This window comes from Teleopsis dalmanni, chromosome 2 (assembly GCF_002237135.1).
Source record: "Teleopsis dalmanni isolate 2A chromosome 2, ASM223713v2, whole genome shotgun sequence".
Lineage (NCBI taxonomy): Eukaryota > Metazoa > Arthropoda > Insecta > Diptera > Diopsidae > Teleopsis > Teleopsis dalmanni.
Window position 1 is genome coordinate 15,267,955 of NC_051847.1, and position 6,595 is coordinate 15,274,549.

Consider the following 6,595-nt stretch of genomic DNA (forward strand, 5'->3'; position numbering starts at 1 on the left):
AGATATTGTGTTCAAGTTTCACTACTAATTAATTGCACAACATATAATAAATATCTACGCTAAATCAAAACGGTGGCACTCAAATATATTTTTTTAATGAATTTGTTATCAAGAAACCCAATTTTTAGAGTGCAAACTGTGTTGAGATCAGAACACCTCCTCAATTTGAAGTAGACCCACTTTATTGTGTTTCAATGTAACGACACTTCACAGGTCTAACATTGTCAATTCATAAAAATGTGCTACCAAATGCAAATCTAAAACGACGAGTGACTTTGGAATATCTAACTGAACGACCAGAGAATCTTTACCTTCTTTATTTAAATATCGGTTTTGGTACAATTTGCGGAGCTTTGGCTTTTTGAAGAGCATTATCTTTTTTATTGTGTTGTATTGGGATGGATAGTTGGTCAATTCATTCAACTATTTTTACAAATACGAGTATATAAAACAATTCAGATGATTTCGTACTATATAACTTTGTTATTATTCTACTTTAATCAAAAATCGTTTTCAGGAAACTGTGATAATTACATATCAAAAAACCAACAAACATATTAAAATGGACAAAGCGCACATATAGATATATAATAAATAGTTTTTTAATATTGAATCCTATGCCTGTTTATTGATGTATAGTAATTTTGGTCACCTGGTCGCAGTTGTGAATGTCAGTTTTAAAAACAAGCCTGGTATTGGGTGGGATTTTCAAAATTGCGAGCATCTTCATTGGTTGTATAGAATTTCAGATTATCTAAATCTGATCTGATCTGATGAAATGCAAAGTAAGCGATGGAGACTAAAACGTGTTTGCGCTTTTTTTCTTGTATTATTTTATTAAGTCGTTCCTTTACAGTTGATTTGGTATTATAAAGTGTGCACATTGTGTTCCCGATCTTTGTGTGATATTATATTTTGGTTTGTCATATATGTTTGAAGTCAATATTTGGTTGGAATGCATAAATATGTGAATTATAGATTTTATTGTCCTGGCATCTAGTATTATCCTGAAGAGGGAAAGTCATTTGTCTTCATAAAGTCTCGACCTTTATTTTTTAATCCATAATGGAACATTGGGTCAGTTAGATTTAGCGCTATTTTTATCATATTTTGCCATTATCTTATATAATCCACTTTTCATTACATTTTTTCGTTTTAAACGTGCTTTACAGATAGAAATTCTGCCTAACAGATTTATTATTTTCCAAAAATTAATTGCGATACAGTATCTTCACCATACACAATTTAAATCCATGATATGTGTGTAAACGGCGATCCTAACTCATTTATCTGATCTCAAGTAAATATTTGAATGAAGAGAATCTCTGAAATATGAAAAGAAAAATATCATTTTTAAATGGGCTTTAAAAAATGAATGATATCTTATAATATTACAACAAAAGAGAATTGAATATATTGGCAGATGTATTTAGAAACAAATGATATCATTTTACAATACATGTATTTATAAAGTTATTGATGATATCAAAATAGCAGCCCCCATTACAAAATTTGAAAAAATTTATTTTATAATTCTTGTTAGGGGCCAGGTTTGTTTGTATTGTATATTTGGTCCCTTTTATTGGCCTATAATTTATACCTTTTTTTTTAAATACTTTATATTACTATATATATATTATATATTATTATATTATTATTATTATATTATTATTATTATATTATATTATTATATTATTATATATTATATATATATTATATATATTATTACTATATCCGAAGCTATAAAAGTATATAAAATTTATATTGCATTTGTTAGTAGATTATAAAAGTTAATGTGAGATATGTAATATAATACACTTTAATAAAATGAATTAAATTATTTACATAAATTTACCCTTGAAATAAACTAACAATAATTAAATAGAGATTGCACTGATATTATTATATTATATTTTTTCCATAACTTATAATAATATATATACATTGTCCGTATACTCTCTTTATTTACTGCTTATTTGATTTTCTTGAACTCTCTAGCATGCGCCTCTTTGTTATCAATTTCTCAAGTAGTGTATTTTGATATTTTCAAGATCGGATAAATGATTTTCTTGAGGCAGTTTTTCAGGATATTTTTAACGGTTTCGCATACACTTTTTTGTAAGTGATTTTCTTTAAAGTATTATTGTAATAAAGATATATTAAGACCAGAACCATATTCACTTAATGTTTTCATAGATTTTTTACGGGTACCGATATAATATATTTTTCTTAAAATTACTAGTGCACTAATGATATGTTAAGATTGTTGTTCTAGGTCAGAACCATGTTTATTAAATACTGTTTTCAGGGATCTTTTTGTGGTTCAAATCTTCATTAAATTATGTTTTTAGAGCTCTTTTATGTTTCCACGGCTCTTTTAGTAGTTCTTATATACACTTATACTAAAGATATATAAAGATTGAGGTCAAGGTTGAGGTCAAAAACATGTTTATAAAATCGTGTTTTTTTAGTATATCCGATATATAATTTTTTGCCGGTACTATGAAATTTCCAGTATTATGAAGGTTTTTTTTTATGAAGCTCGGTGTTATTTATTAGAGATTATTGTATTTTTCTTTATATTTGAATCAGCAGTTCAAGTTATATTATTGTTTAATTTGACAACTTTGATTGCTTAGTTCCTGTCAGTTTGGATATATATGGAACAGAGAAATATATTCGTCGGTATATTCTAATTATTGTGCGTAATTATGTTTTTGATATTGTTTGATCAAAAACATAAAAAGCTAAGAGTAAAAATACTAAAAATTTATTCAGAAAACATAAAATTAGTCACAAGATAATATGGATTTAATAATTTTCTACATTGTAAATTACTACAACCATTATGCCACCCATAAAATGCTAAGATTCATTGTCATAGTGTCGTTCTTAAAACTGTTACTTCAAGCAAATGCAATAAGTCTCAAGGGTTTATGTTTACACACCTAAAATGAATATTAACTAAAATACAGCACACACTATTAACATATATGAGACAAACTTATAAACAGAATACTATTAACATAGTTTATACGAAGATAAATAAATAGTCAACATTTTTTAAACTAATTAAGTCAGTAAATTATTCTCATTACTAATAGACTTGTTTTTTTTTCATAAAATATATCCCTTAACACAGTTAATTATATTGTTAATGAGTAAATAATTTACAAAATCTCATTTTATTATAAATTAGTTCCAACGAATATTTTGTATAATAAATTAAAATGTATTTAGTATATTTAAAAAAATTTCTATAGTACATAAGACAACATCGTTGTTGTTGCAAATGTGCTACATTTGTCTGATATAAGAATACAAGACAAAAACAAGAAGAGAACAAACAGAATTGCATCAATAATGGCAATGAAAGTGAAGTATAAAATAATTGTTCAATGAAAGTCTCATTATGCTTTAAAAGTTATTATTTGTATAAACATTCTGAATGGTAAAAAAAAAATCAATATGCAATATACAATGCATGTAAATTAAAATAAGTTGGCTTCTAGTCACGGTTGCCACTTATGGTACTTTAGTACCAAAATTGGTACTTTTTTTTTTATTTTTTTCGTTTGGTACTCATGTTTAAAAAAATAGTACATTTCTGACGACCCAACTTTATTGTGGATATTTCCAATTAATTTTTTTTATAAATGCAACTTTGCACTATTTTATATTTTGTTCATTTATAACACTATGAAAAACACAGAACGAGAAAACAAAAAGGTCCAAAAAAATTTTGGACCTTTTTTTACAGAAATGGTACCTTTTTAAACCAATTTTGGTACAGAAAAAAATTTTCAAGTGGCAACCGTGCTTCTAGTAAAGTAACTTTATATTGACTACATCAAAAGATAGAGTACAAGCTGAGAATAAAGCCTATTATGGATTAAAACGATTAATTACAAGTAATGCGCAAAACATTGAAGCACTTAGTAATAACATAAGGCTACGAGACATGGAGATTAACTAAAACTGAAGCAAGCAAGGTAGCAGTGTTTGCAAGGAAAATACGCAGAAACATTTTTGGCCCCGTGAAAGAAAACGGGTTGTATCGCATAAGATACAAGAAAACGGGTTGTATCGCATAAGATACAACCACGAGCTAGAACGGCTAGCTGAAGGTGATACAATCAACAAATTTATGAAAAAGCAGCGATAAAGATAGGTTGGACATGTGATAAGAATGCCGGATATGAGAGTACAGTTTAAGATTTATGAGAACGAAATAGGAAGCAGCATATGAGATAGTTTAAATTTATTTTGGTCTCATATTATATTACAAACAACAACAATATTCAGTAGTAACTGTATTTTTAGATAAATAATTTAGTGTGATCTATTTACTTTGTCAATATAAATTGTTAGTTATTAAAGTGAGAAGTCAATATTTCATAAAGTTTGTTTATAAAAACAAATTAAATAAGGTCAAGTACTGGTAAAAAAAATTGTAATACAAAATTAATACAAAGTTAAAAAAATAGTGAATTCAAACTATACAATTATTGTTTGAAAACAAATGTAACTGCCAAATGTTTTCTTTTAACAATATTTGAATACAAAATTATACTATAATAATGTCATATATTTGTAAATAATGTCAATATGATGACATATTTACAAAAATCATTTTACCTCCAGTATATATCAGTATATCAGCTACTAAATATATACTGTAATTAAACACAGCAATACAAGTACATAGTCCCTAGGCATATTATCTAAAAAAACGAAACATAATAAAATACTTCATTCTTTAAAAACCTTCCCAAAGAATTCTTTACAATTCATTTATTACTTGATGTGTTATCACTACATTATGTTGTCATTTCTTTATAAGCCAATTTTATACTAGACAATTCCAGCAAGTAAATGCATTCACAGTTGTAAAATATACCATGTATTAACGCCTAATATCTCCTGGGAAGAACGACGACTTCCATTTGAACCAACAACTGTCTGAGCTCAATTGAGATTGGGATATATCAATAACTGTCAATAAATGCGTGTGCCTTAACTGCAGCTTTACTTTCTATAATGTAGCTCATCTGTTTTCTTGATCCTACAGGCACACAAGCTTGAGTCCAATTGATCTTTGGACCTAAGTTGCTCCTGATTGACTTCAATTTAAACCCCGTCGTTCCTTAGTTTATTCTATTATTATTATATACTACACTATTATATTATTATTTATTATATTTGTATTATTTATTTTATTTATTAGTGCTCAAGTGCACTGGCTCAACTAGCTTCAACATAATATTTATTATTATTATTATTATTATTATTATTATTATTATTATTATTATTATTATTATTATTATTATTATTATTATTATTTATTATTATTATTATTATTATATTATTATTATTATTATTTATTATTATATTATTATTATTATTATTATTATTATATTATAATATTATTTATTATTATTATTATAATTATTATATTATTATTATTATTATAATTATTATTATATTATTATTATTATTATATTATTATTATTATTATTATATTATTATTATAATTATTATTATTATTATTATAAACAATCTACTCCCTTCTTACAATAACACGATCCATATCCTAACGCATGTATGTATATGTTATTGTAATTTTCTCAATATTATTTGCTTAATATATCTTTGCGGGTTACGAAAACAACAAGATCATTTTTTCTACTTAAAGAAGGTTTTACGACTTAAGCAGTTTAGGAGTTGTTATCTAGAAAATCAAAAATTTATGCTATACGTAATCCTTATAGAACCACTTAGAACTGAAATATGAATGCATTTTGATTATTATGGGCAGAATATGTAGGTACTCAGAACCGGTAAGAACAGCACAGTTAATATAATAAACGTGGAATGTTTGAGAACGACAGGATTGAAGGACTGTGATCTAGCTGAATGGATATAGACAATGTAGACAATTGGCATGTAGCACTGAGAGACAGGAAACTGTTAGAATTACTAATGATGACTTAACCACTAAAATAATAAGACAAATAATACAACATAAGCTTGATAATGTGGACTTAGACGTAGAGAATTTTTATATATTAATTTATAATAGCACTTTATAGTGATGCACAAAGGTGTGTAACCGAGGACGAGGTGTATAACCGAGGTCTAAAGTCATCATCAGAAAACAAACTTTAGACTAAAGTCAAAACATCGATTAATAAAAATTGTTGCAAAATTAAATTGATTTCTTTGTCTTAATTTTTATTTTTAATTTATAACTTATTATAAATTTATTAATTTATAAAAAAGTTTTGACCAATTAGCCTGAAAAAAACACTTTTATAAATGAATAAATAAATTTGAAAACTTTTAACCAAAAATAATAAATAAGTGCAATAAATAAATAAATAAATATTTACATAAGTGTAGTGCAAAAAATCCCTAGGAAATTTTAATTTACTTTACCTCAATTTACTCGAACTCGTAGCCGGCCTTAATACTACATTTGTGAACTTAATTTTGAATAAAATGAAAAATGCGCTTTTTTTACTCATAAGTAAAAAATGACGTCACGGGAGCTGTACGGGAAGCTCTGTGCAACAAACGTCAAATAGAAATTTTC